The 13,763-nt window shown below is 41.4% G+C and overlaps 1 protein-coding gene and 1 pseudogene across 2 annotated transcripts in view; one reads left to right on the top strand and one right to left on the bottom strand.

Moving 5' to 3' along the window:
- IGFBP7 (insulin like growth factor binding protein 7) overlaps window positions 1–13,763 on the top strand; it is a 77,294-nt gene that overhangs the window by 41,702 nt on the left and 21,829 nt on the right. The gene's annotated exons all lie outside the window — the stretch shown is intronic.
- LOC309662078 (protein FAM3C pseudogene) lies at window positions 1,192–4,093 on the bottom strand (annotated as a pseudogene). The gene has a single exon. The product of its transcript is annotated as a protein FAM3C pseudogene (transcript).

Consider the following 13,763-nt stretch of genomic DNA (forward strand, 5'->3'; position numbering starts at 1 on the left):
CATGTTATAGTCCTTATCTTGAAAGGGATGTCCTGCCATCTAGATACTTAAATTCTATCCGTGTTAAGATATATCCTGAGGATATTAGTGTGTTTACCCATAGGAATGACTTTAATTTTGCATGTTAAAGCAGTACAATACACGCTTGACAAATCTCAGTGTGAAGTTCTATAGGCATATTACTTTGCCAGATAATACAAAACAATTCACAATGCAAAACCAAGAGTAGTTATTCTCATTATTTAAAAAAAAAAAAAAGCAACACTTATTTCACAATCCCTGGAACTGTAAAATAGCCATTCTTTTAATTTACAGAATTGAAGAAAGTATTCTAAATGTCAAAACACACATGCTGAATGTGATTTAGTGTATCAGCACCAAAAATCTGAAAAGTCTACAAAAATTGTTTAGATGTGCAAGGTGCATACATGAATTATATTCAGTTTGAGGGAAGAAACGGTACCCCCAAACGCACCGATATTTAAGAAATAGCTGAATAACTTTCACCTTGGTTTATAACAAAATAAAAAATACCGCTTTTAATTTTTCTTATATAAGTCATCTAAAATTTAGATCCAAAATTGAAGTGCTGCCTTTTACTGTGAATAGCAGTTTGATTGTTACATTTTTTATGTTCCAGTTTAAGACACTTCACACAACAGATATTTAATGCCCTAAAAATATTTTAAAAACTTGAGTCATTTTGTGAACATCTGAAGTTAGATCTCTTATATTTTTATGTAGAGTTGGGTATAAAGTCATTGTGTGTCAAATAAAATTATTTTTAAATGTTATCAGTCCCAATCAGTAATTAGGACTTTTCTAAATATGTCGTCATCTTTTCAGGCAAAAATTACTATTATGAAGTTAGATGAAAGTAAATACAGAATTTCTTGGTTTACAATCCAAAATTATTGTGACATTAAAGCATGCCTCTTTCCGAACCATTTGGTCAATGCTGGTGACACTTAAATAAGGAAAACTTAGGCCAGTATTGCTCTAACTATACTGACATGCTGTCCTGAATGACCTACCAAGGCTGGGGAAGGGACCTGGCCTGGTTCCTCAGCTCTGTGAAGTTGCCCCCTCCTGTCTTACTCTAAATAGCTTATACAAAATCAACTTATGCACATTGTTAACACAAAATCCAGCAAGCTACAGCCCTGATGCCACCTTCATTTATATATTTACTTTTTTAAAAAATTTTTTTTTTATTTATTTATTTATTATTTATGGCTGTGTTGGGTCTTCATTTCTGTGCGTGGGCTTTCTCTAGCTGTGGCAAGCGGGGGCCACTCTTCATCGCGGTGCGCGGGCCTCTCACTATCGCGGCCTCTCTTGTTGCGGAGCACAGGCTCCAGAAGCGCAGACTCAGTAGTTGTGGCTCACGGGCCTAGTTGCTCCACGGCATGTGGGATCTTCCCAGACCAGGGCTCGAACCCGTGTCCCCTGCATTAGCAGGCAGATTCTCAACCACTGCGCCACCAGGGAAGCCCTATATATTTACTTTTTACTGTGTACATTAAACAAAGAATTCTGTTGTGCTTTTCACATATTGGATATCAGTCTTCATATTTTATTTCTAGGTTTCTTGGGAAGGGAAGAGAAAGACTAAGAAAAGAAATAGAACAGGGGAGTCAGACTGTAAAGTAACATTACACATACAACTAGCCCAATATCTTTTTAATTTAAAAGATACTATCATCAAAAGGTTATATATTTATATATATATATATATAAAAGTCTCCTCCCTAAAATCCATATTATTCCATGATAGATTTTCACAGTGACTAGTATATATATCGATATATTTTTCAAATCTGTTCAGTTATCCATTGGGTAATGGTTTTAGAATTAAAAGATGCCATTATCATCGCAGTCTGAACATTGTACCATTAAGGAGATGTGCTTAGAAATGGTTCAGTGATTTGCTCATTATGATGACTATTTACAAAGATGTCTATTTACCTTAGCAATAAATAATCCTGATACCAAAAGAGATAATGGTCATGCACACACCGAGATGGCTGCATGCTCTTAAAATATTTACATGTAGTTTTTCCGTTAGGGCTTTCCCATTAGCAAGTGAAAGTGCGCTCCCTTCAATTTTCTCCACATCAGTCTTGCTTCTGGGGAATGCATCCTTCCATTTCTACAACTTCGGGCCATCCTTCATATTTGTTTGTGTCCTTATTGTTCTTTATGTGCTGTTCAAAAGGGCTTTTTGTCTTAATGCCTTTTCCACCACAGAAGACCCAGTTGTCTGTAAAACCAAGATGAGTAATAGATGTACTCCCCAATTCAGCAATGAGCTGCCGGGCCTCATCATTGAGTTTGGTTGCTCCATCATCATATGTTCCCATTAAGACTATTGTTCCATCTTGTATGGCCTTCAGAAACTCAATAAATGAGGCCACATTTCCTCCCCACATGTCAAAATATCTGGTTTCTATTAGATCTCCTGTTTTTCCATTTACCTAGGCAACATTGATTCCTCTTCCAACATTATTCTTAACACCACTCATTAAAACATTATCCTCCAGGCAGATTTTGGGTCCTACCACATTGGCTGCTCCACTTGCCATTTTAAAAGCAAAATGCTTCTCAGGGCAAGCTTTTGAGATCCCACACTTATATCTGGGAGGTTTTGTGGAACATGCAACTGCGTCCAATGCTGACCTTGCAAATAGATTTCCTAAACTCGCATCCATTTTTATTTCAAATGCTTGAGAAATAACATAGAATGTCAGTAAAAAATACTGCCACAGCTACCACCAACTTTGCAGCACTTGCTACCCTCATGTTTGGTTTTTCAGTCTGTGGCACTTTTCATTAAATAAGCTCTGGCCTCCCGCCTGTCTCTCCGCCTCGTGCGCCCCCTTTCTGGCCTCCCCGCGGTCAGCCTTGCAGGAGGCCGACAGGAACCACTGCCGCCTCCCACTCTCTCCTCCGGCTCCTCCCCGGTGCTCGGGCTTCTTCTTGCGGTGGCTTCTCTTGTTGCGGAGCACAGGCTCTAGGCGCGTGGGCTTCAGTAGTTGTGGCGTGTGGGCTCAGTAGTTGTGGCATGCAGGCTCAGTAGTTGTGGCTCACAGGCTTAGTTGCTCCGTGGCATGTAGGATCTTTCCAGACCAGGGCTCGAACCCACGTCCCCTGCATTGGCAGGCAGATTCTTAACCACTGTGCCACCAGGGAAGCCCTGTTCTTCACTTTTGACCCCAATCATGTATTAACGGATAGAAAGTATTTCAGTCTTCTTATTTTTCTCTGCCATTGCTGATGCATTACTAGGCTCCTTTTATCTGGGCATTAGCTCATTGCTTATCTGAGTCTTCACTGGCTTCTGTTTTGCCTTGATCTCTTGGGTATGATGTCTATAGGTCTTGTCTCTATGGAGAATTAGATAGTAAACTGGCGACAGCAGTCCTTTGGAGCTTAGCTTTTTCAGATGCTCAGATTTTTTTTTTATTATTACTTATTTGTACTTTTTTTCATGGCTAACATTTTTCTGATTCTTTGCCTGACAGTTTTTTTTTTTAAATAAATTTATTTATTTTTGGCTGCATTGAGTCTTCGTTGCTGTGTGCGGGCTTTCTCTAGTTGTGGCGAACGGGGGCTACTCTTCATTGCAGTGCACAGGCTTCTCATTGCGGTGGCTTCTCTTGCTGCGGAGCACGGGCTCTAGGCGCATGTCAGATGTTTTTTCAAGCACGCTTCTTCTGAAACCTCAACATATCTCCAGATCAATGATTCCCAAACTTCTGGGAATTGTAACAACCTATCCTTACGTTTGGTTTGTATGAGATCCTACCTCCCTTTTCACCCTATCAATCCTCCAGGAAGAAGAGAACAACATTTTTGTTTTTTAATGTAAAAACAAGTAAAAAATTTTTTAGTTTTGAGGGGGTTTGGGGATGACATGACACTTAGTGGTGTATTGGAAAAGGCGTTGCAAAAAAGGAATCACTGCTGTGAATCTTGGAATAAGGTCATTTTAATCGCACTCACTATTTCCTTTTCTTTTTTTTAATTGAGGTAGAAAATGCATAACATGAAATCTACCCTGTTAACAAATTAAGTGTACATACAGTATTAATATATTTAATACTTTAATACTTTAATATTTAATACATATATTTAATATATATGCACATTGGTATACAGCAAATTTCTAGAACTTTCTCATCTTGCAGGGACATTGAACAGCAACTCTGCATCCCCCCTACATCTAGCCCCTGGCAACCACCATTCTACTTTCTGCTTTTATGAGTTTGACAACTTTAGATCCTTCACGTGAGTGAAATCTTGCAACGTTTGTTTTTCTGTGACTGGCTTATTTCACTTAGGTTAGTGTCCTCAAGTGTCATCCGTGTTGTAGTATATGGCAGACTAATCTCACTCACTATTTCCTAAAGTGTGACTATAAGACCCTTAAGGAAAAAAAAAAAGTCTTTCATAGTTTCTATGGGCTGTTTAAGGTTACAAATGCTCACAGTTAAGGCTTATGTTTGGGGGATCCTGCGGGGATATAAGGTCCAATTCTTTTTTATATAGTGATGAAGTAACATAAAAATTCTAGGAGAGCATGTACAAAGAACAGTCCTTGAAAATGCATATTATCATTATTGCCGTTATCTCCTTGAGATTTAGCCATAATGACCCCAAATCAATAAATGTCCATCCATGAGGACTGTACAAATGTGGGGGGTTTTGCCATAACCCTTGAGGAAAGAACTGTATGACAAAAACAAAAAACCCTCCTTCTCCAAAAAGAGATTATGATTAATTAAGGGACAACTCTAGTTGACGGTAGAAAAAGCTCAAAGATGTTGTATTAGTTATTTACTGCTACACAATAAATAAGTCCAAAATTTGCAGCCTAAATAAAACAACAATGAATATCTATTATCTCATACAGTTTCCATGGGTCAGAAATTTGGGGCTGGCTTATCTAGATAGTCTTTGGCTTGGGGGTCTCTCATGAGGTTGCAGTCAAGATGTCAGTGGGGACTAGTCATCTGAAAGTTTGAGGTTGGAGAATCTGTTTCCAAATTGGCTCACTCACATGCCTGTTGTCATGAGGACTTAGTTCCTCATCACATGGACATCTCCATTGCACTGCTTGAGCATCCTAACAACATGGCAACTGGCTTCTCCCAGACCAAGTGATCTAAGAAAAAGCAAGAAAGAAGCTGCAATGCCTTTAACGACCTAGTCTCAGAATTCACATATTGTCACTTCCACCACATTCTTTTCATTAGAATGGAGTCACTAAGTCTAGCCCACATTCGAGGGGAGCAGAATTCGGCTCCACCTAAAAAGGGAGGATTTGATAAGGGGATGGGAGACCCATGAAGCAGAAGGGATGAACAGGATCTGGACCAGATACTCTAGTGATACCTGGAGACAAAGAGAAAGAGAATGTGGACACAAACTCCAATCTGTGGCTGGCATGGGGGCTAGTAGTGGGGGAGGGAACTGGGGGAACAACTGGCCAGCCAAACCAGAGAAGTGATACAGGTAAGAGTAGTGGCTTTGACCGTGAGCAAGGGTGGATGCTCCAGGCCAGCCCAGGAGCTTGGCACTCCTGGAGGGGGAAGTACTTTTCCCCAAAATGGCTTTCCTTTGCTGTTGCTGAACTTGAACAGTGCTATCAGGCCTTCTTCACTAGAGATGCTTCTTCAGCTCAGCAAGGAGCTGGCTCAGAACCCAGACTCCACATGGGAGGAGGGCTAACATCTTGGTGCTGTTTGCCTCTGGAGCTGCCCCTTTGAACATGTCCACCTGTTGGCATGTTCAGAACTCCATGCCTTAAGAGTGAGCCCTTTTCTGTTTTCACCATGGAGTTTGATTCCAGGGATGGCCTCTGTGTTTTCTCCAAAGCCTCTTTCTGAGACAACTTTTGTTTACCTCCTAAATTGCCCTTCTAGCCTCCTTAGACTGAGTTGATTTGTCTTGATGGATGAATCAGATTCTTGAACTCACCCTCTTTGGCTCCAGTTCTCTTGGCAGAGAACACAGGAAGATAGTTTCTGCTTATGTGCGTGTTTGGGGAGCATTTTATTTTTTCTTTGTTTTTCTGTCTCAGCCACAACCCGTGGGCGAGCCCAGCACCTGGGACCTTGACAAGCCTCTGTGTGTGCGTGGGTTGAGGTCACATAGGGAGTTCCTCCCAGTATCATTTGTCATGTCTCCGAATTCCAGAGCAGACTGCAGTTTCCCAAATCCCAGGCTCATGGAAATTGGGGGAATTACTTTTCTGGAGCCAGCTTTATCTTACTTGTCCATGTTCCATTCATGCAAATTGGAAATACTCCCACAACTAAACTGTGTGCCGCCCTTCTGCCTGTGAAATGCAGCTGTTCATGCTTAATGCTTTTGCTCAGCGCCTTTCTAATCTCTCAGCTTCACACTGTTTAAATGGCAGCCAGCTGATTGAGAACAGATAATGTTTTTTCTGATTATTAATAAAGTACAAGGAGGTGAATTCATACAGTTCTAGTTCCACTTCTGCCAGCATCCTGGAATGAGTGTAGGCAAATGTTGAACCAGCGCCCCCATGAGAATTTGGACAAGATGGATCTTAGGGTCCTTCTACATCTAAAGGTCACTGGCTATATGATAATTTAAGAACATGGAAATATTAATAGGGTAGGATTTATTTACCACAAGAGGAGAATCTCAGTACTGTCTCCTGTCAACCATCCCACCGGAAACGGCCTGTCAGCTGGTGCTTTTCCTCTGCACGTGGAATCAGCAATTCTTCTTTCACGCTTGGAAACAGACTTTAAAGTGGACCTTTTTCACTTAAAACCTCACATAAATGTGTTTAACATGTTTAGGGAACTGGGGTTTATGCTTTGCTGATTGTTTCTTTTAGATCCATCTTTTCCAATATAACATTATTGCTTGTCAATATAGACTTGCCCTTTTGCACGTTTAAATAGTTGCCCCAAACTTCACTCTGGTTTCTCCCACTAAAAGTCTGACCCGTGACCCCCAATTTTTAAATCTTATAAACTGACTAATAAGGCAGCATTTTGCTATAGAATCAGCCTTTATCTTTTGTCTCCTGGGTTTTATCTAAATTTTTTAACGAAATTGCTACTTTTGTATAGATTTTTAACATATGATCTATGTCAATGTAAGCATAAGAATACAGCATCAGCACCTCTGGCCATTTTATTGCTCTATTTGAGTAGCTGGGTCAGGAACATCAACAGAGTATCCCTAAACGTTGGCCTGTTTGTACCTATGAACAGCTGAAGACCAATTTTTAAATAGCCACAGTAATCAAAATTTCTACCCAAATGGTAAAACATGCCCTTGTACAAACTCTGGAATAAAAGTAGTTATAACTAGCTAGCCCCCCAAAATCTTTTTAATAACAACAAAGGAAGCCAGTCTCTTAGGAATGGTTCCTAAAGTCTTGCTACTTAAACCTTTACATGAAAGCACAAAACCTGGTGTATATTTTGGTAACAGCATCAGTACACTCAGCTACTCAGGTTTGTTGATCATCTACTCAGTGCTAGGCACTGGGATACAGAATAGAACTTGAGAGAAGTTGGCCTGTCCTTACCAGCATTGAGCCCACAGTCTCATGGGGTGCGAAGACACAGTTAAAGCCCTGAGAAATTGCTGTGATGAGGGTAAATAGAGCCACACAAGAACGAGGAAGGAGGCCCTCGTTCTACTTATTGAAATATAGTTGATTTACAATGTTGGTTAATTTCTGCTGTACAGCAAAGTGACTCAGTTACACATATATATACATTCTTTTTTATATTCTTTTCTGTTATGGTTTATCTCAGGATACTGAATATTGTTCCCTGTGCTATACAGTAGGACCTTGTTGTTTATCCATTCTATATGTAATAGTTTGCATCAACTAACCCCAAGCTCCCGGTCCATCCCTCCCCTCCCCCAACCTTGGCAACCACAAGTCTGTTCTCTATGTCTGTGAGTCTGTTTCATAGATAGGTTCATTTGTGTCATATTTTAGATTCCACATATAGGTGGTATCATATGGTATTTGTCTTTCTCTTTCTGACTTACTTTGCTTAGCATGATAATCTCTAGGTCCATTCATGTAGCTGCAGATGGCATTATTTCATTCTCTTTTATGGCTGAGTAATATTCCATTGTGTGTGTGTGTATATGTATATATTTATACACCACATCTTCTTTATCCATTCATATGTCGATGGACACTTAGATTGTTTCCATGTCTTGGCTGTTGTAAATAGTGCTTCAGTGAACATTGGGGTGCATCTATCTTTTCGAATTATAGTTTTCTCCAGATATATGCCCAGCAGTGGGATTGCTGGATCATATGGCAACTCTATTTTTAGTCTTTTGCGGAACCTCCATACTGTTCTCCATAGTGGCTGCACCAATTTACATTCCCACCAGCAGTGTAGGGGAGGGTTCCCTTTTCTCCACACCCTCTCCAGCATTTGTTATTTATAGACTTTTTTTAATGATGGCCCTTCTGACCAGTGTGAGGTGGTACCTTATTGTAGTTTTGATTTGCATTTCTCTAATAATTAGCAATGTTGAACATCTTTTCATGTGCCTTTTGGCCATTTGTATGTCTTCTTTGGAGAAATGTCTATTTAGGTCTTCTGCCCATTTTTCAGTTGGGTTATTTGTTTTTTTGTTATTGAGTTGTATGAGCTGTTCATATATTTTGGAAATTAAGCCCTTGTTGGTTGCATCATTTGCAAATATTTTCTCCCAGTTCATAGGTTGTCTTTTTGTTTTGTTTATGGTTTCCTTTGCTGTGCAAAAGCTTATAAGTTTGATTAGGTCCCATTTGTTTACTTTTGCTTTTATTTCTATTGCCTTGAGATACTGACCTAAGAAAACATTGGTACGATTTAGATCAGAGAATGTTTCGCCTATGTTCTCTTTTAGGAGTTTTATGGTATCATGTCTTATGTTTAACTCTTTAAGCCATTTTGAGTTTATTTTTGTGTATGGTGTGAGGGTTTCTTATAACTTCATTGATTTACATGTGGCTGTACAAATTACCCAACACCACTTGCTGAAGAGACTGTCCTTCCCACTGTATATTCTTGAGGAGGCCCCCATTCTAAATAAGGGGGAGGGGGATGAGGAAAGACGTCAAGGGAGGTTTGTCAAACAAAAAGATAACTGAGATCTAAAGGATATCTAGGGGTTAACCAGGCAAAGATGGGGAGGAATGGGAAATGGGGAGAATGTTCCAGGAAAAGGAATGACATGCCCAAAGGCTAGGGGCCAGGGAGAGCAGGACACATTTGAGGAACACTGAAGTTCATTATGGCTGGAGCTCAGAGTTCAGGAGGGACAAGGCAAGAAAGGAGGCTGGGAACATACTCAGGGCCAGATCTTATTTATTCTGGATTTTATAGTTTAAATAATGTAGTCATTTCGAACCCTTCTCCCCTTTCTGGCAGTTAAATTTTTTCTCAAGATGAAGATGTAAATCTGAAACATATCTAAGCCCAAAGAGGAGACATTTTCACTAATAGAAGGATTGCTTGGCTCTGCACATGAATGTTTACTAACTGTTAACATTGACTTTTAAAGTTTTCTATTAAAAAAAAAAAAAAAAAAAAAAGGGCTTCCGTGGTTGCGCAGTGGTTAAGAATCCGCCTGCCTATGCAGGGGACACAGGTTCGAGCCCTGGTCCGGGAAGATCCCACGTGCTGTGGAACAAATAAGCCCGTGCACCACAACTACTGAGCCTGCACTCTAGAGCCCGCAAGCCACAACTACTGAGCCCACACACCACAACTGCTGAAGCCCGCATGTGTAGAGCCCGTGCTCTGCAACAAGAGAAGCCACCACAATGAGAAGCCTGCACACCACAACAAAGAGTAACTCCTGCTCGCCGCAACTAGAGAAAGCCCGCGTGCAGCAACAAAGACCCAACACAGCCAAAAATAAATAAATTTATAAAAATAAAATATAAAGTTTTCATAGGATTCCTGCCTATATAAGGTACTTTCTAAGAAGATGGCATCTTCTTAATGATTTGCAAAACAAAACATGAAGCATATTTTCAAATACTGATTTTCACATTAAACATTCATTGAAACCATTCAAATCTAACGAAAAGGCCTGGCGTTCTCAGACTGTTTTATTCTAAGATGTGGTAGGACTCTATGTGGTCGCGGTAGAGTTAACATCTGCTGAGCATTCAGTATGAGCAGGATAATTCTGACCTGTTTGGGGTTACAAGTCCAAACTGCTTACCCAGAACCCCTCAGAAAATACCCCTGAAACATTTCAGGCCGGAGTGTGAATGGTGAGCCGTGACCTCTGTTTAGGATTCTCACAATTGTGTAATCTTTTCTCCAAAAGACATTAATGTTTTCATTATCTTGTTTTTCTTTTCTTCATGATAACTTGTAGACATACCTAATCTCCTTGCCTTGACACTGAAAACCGCTGCAATCTAGTCTGCCCTCCAGTTCTCAAGATTTCTTTTCCTTCTCTCCAAACCCCTCACCCTCCAACAAAACAAAGCAAGAAGGGACACTTCAGCAATACTGGGTTGTGTAGAGAGGCACCACAGGAGCCTAGGGAAAGCTCTAGATTTGGACTCAGAAAACGTAGATTCATGTCCTGGACACACTACTCCCAGGCTTGGGGACTTTGCACAAGACACTCAACGTTAGTGAACCTCAATATCTTTATCTGTAAAATGACTTGCTTAGCTGATTGTTGGGAAAGTCAAAACGAAGTAATAGATATAAAAACTCTCTGTGGACCGTAAACCCTAACACCAGTATACAGCGACATCTCACCTCTTCGAGTGGGCTGACCCCCTCGCTTGGAATTTCCTTACCAACCCCACCCACTGCCTTTAACTTTGAAAGCCCTTTTCCTCTTCCATGAATTCAGTTCTGACCTACTCAGTCAGAATGCTTTTTATATTTATATCATAGGACCAGTCATACTCCTTCCATATTATAATTGATTCTGCACTTGTATTCTAGTCTACACTTTGTGGATTCTAAATCCATATCAGATAGGAGTCCAACCCCGTCATCTTTCCATTCCTCCTGTCACCCAGCACAGCACTTAGTTTGTGGAGGACCTGAATGAATTAATCCACTCCTTGTTTTTACCTGCTTAGTGCCATACAATGCTGAAATTCGATTTAGTTAGTTTCATTGTGAGTCTTTCTCAACTTTTATACCTTTTTCCATAGGGATTTTCCCTTAAGGAGTAACTTCATCTAGGCAACAGTAGAAGTGAGTGCTCTCATTACAGGAAATGAATATTAATGATGAATGGATGATATTTTTCTTTTGATAACCCCTAACTAATAGGAATTAAACCACTGGCCAGTCCAGTTTTTTTTTTTTTTAATTATTTATTTATTTATTTGTTTGGCTGTGCTGGGTCTTAGTTGCGGCATGTGGGATCTTTAGTTGCGGCATGTGGGCTCTTAGTTGCGGCATGTGGGCTCTTAGTTGCGGCGTGCGGGATCTAGTTCCCTGACCAGGGATGGAACCCGGGGCCCCCGCATTGGGAGCGAGTGCAGAGTCTTAACCACTGGACCACCAGGGAAGTCCCTGGCCAACCCAGTTTTACATCTGTTGATCAGTATGTTCCAAAAATATCTGTTCTTTAATTGTCTGAGCATGTTATGACATTGGGAAAGCTATCTAGTGCTGACACTGGAGTATTTGTGGATCTGTGATTCCTCATTATTGCTGTGTAGGTTAAAATGCTGCTTGCTTATTTTCCAAAGCACTATTCAGAACTGTCTGTGAGTGAGGTTAAGCTCTCTCAGCTGCAGAGATCATGACTGTTTTTACAGAGGCCAAGCTCCCGTGGATGTGTGGGCGGAAGCAGGTTTCGTGATTACCAGCGTCATGCTTGTCCCGGGGGTCTTGTCTCAGTTTATCTATTTGAGTCTACTTTCTTCTCTTCAAGTGTCAGTTTAACTGATTTACAGGCTCAGAGACCATAATCCTTTCCCATGGACTAGATAAGTCTGGGCTGCCTTCCACCCCTTGTTCACAGGCAGAGCAGGCATCATCCCCTTGTGAACCAGCCTCATCTTTGAAGCCCCCAGCTTGCTAAAGGGGTCACACGTTTGCTAGAGAGATCCCCTGAGAATGTACCCAAAAGGCAAGGACTAAGGAGGCATAAAGCGCAGCTTCTACGTCAATTTCGGGAAAATCATGGACATTTTCTTCCCCAAGTTTGTAAAGAACGAGTTTCCTGCTTTTATGCATATGGCTGCTCTGAAGAGGTGCCCAGTCTGAAATCCCAGCTACTGCTCTGGAAGGAAATTACGTTCCTTTACTTAAACAGAAGAATAGAATCTCCAAGGCTGGAGCTGGTGGCTGCCCTAGAAGAAACACCTGCAGAGGGAAAGGACGTTTCTGTGACAGGCCGCATAGCACGCTTCACGTGCAGTTGCTCCCAGTCCTCGTAAAGCTGCGGTATCTTAACCTTTAAAACCCAGTTTACTATTGAAACCATGAGAGCCCCTTTTCTTCCTGCGTTGTGAAAGGAATTAACAACTCAAGGAAAACAAATCTCAAAAAAAAGAAAAAAGAAGAAAAGAAAAAGGACCACTAATTATAGAAAAATAATCACTGTCTGAAAATAATCAAGATGCCAAAGTAAAGCTGTCTGGTCCTATAAATACCAGTAAGAGCAGCAAAGAGCATTTTTATGCCCCCAGAGACCCTCCTTCTGGGGTAACTACTCACCCATGAGGGAGCATAGCTTTCCTTTACCTGGTTCCCACTTCTCTTTTTTTTTTGTTTTTAATTGATTTATTTTTTATTTATTTATTTTTGGCTGCATTGGGTCTTCGTTGCTGTGCGCAGGCTTTCTCTGGTTGCTGTGAGCGGGGGCTACTCTTTGTTGCAGTGCGAGGGCTTCTCATTGCAGTGGCTTCTCTTGTTGCGGAGCTCGGGCTCTAGGCGCACAGGCTTCAGTAGTTGTGGCTTGCCGGCTCTAGAGCGCAGGCTCAGTAGTTGTGGCGCATGGGCTTAGCTGCTCCGTGGCATGTGGGATCTTCCAGGACCAGGACTCGAACCTGTGTCCCCTGTATTGGCAAGCGGATTCTTAACCACTGCGCCACCAGGGAAGTCTGGTTCCCACTTTTCACAGTTCACACCCAGCAGGGTGGGCTCCAGGTCAACCTCCACCCAACAAGAGCAAGCAAGACTTGCCTCACTAATGAAAAATACAAAACCCTTATTCAAAGTCCCCCAGTTCCTCTTAGAGAGGTCTTCCTCCCCCGTGATCAGAGACCTGCCCATTTCCCTGATTTTCAGAGCAGTGTTACTTGGCACTTCTGAGCCTCTTTGAACAATGCAGCTCTTCCAAGCTCAGATGGTCCACTGCACCCACATCTAGCAGCTTCTGTAATGTGAACTTCCTCTCAGCACTCAGAAAGAATGTCTTATTATACTGGGAACACACAGTATGTCCACAAAGCAAGTACACAGTAGCAAATGTAGTAAGTACTCAGGACGCACGCAAGAAGAATTAGCCCACGGGTAAGAGGAACGTTCTGTTCCAGTTTGAGGCTGGAGGGCAGTGCTAGAAAAGTGCAGAACATGGGAGAAGGAACCTAAATCCTACTAGGAAGTGGGGAGGAAATCTGAGAACACTCAGCAAAGCAGAGATAAACAAAGGATGAGACTGGGGGTAAGTAGCTGAGAGCTTTCAAGTCTATGGAGATCACAGAGGAGTACAGAAAATAACCAGAGGGCACAAGTGAAGGAGGGGAAAACACTGAG

The sequence above is a fragment of the Balaenoptera physalus genome, assembly GCF_965194825.1.
Source record: "Balaenoptera physalus genome assembly, chromosome: 5".
Lineage (NCBI taxonomy): Eukaryota > Metazoa > Chordata > Mammalia > Artiodactyla > Balaenopteridae > Balaenoptera > Balaenoptera physalus.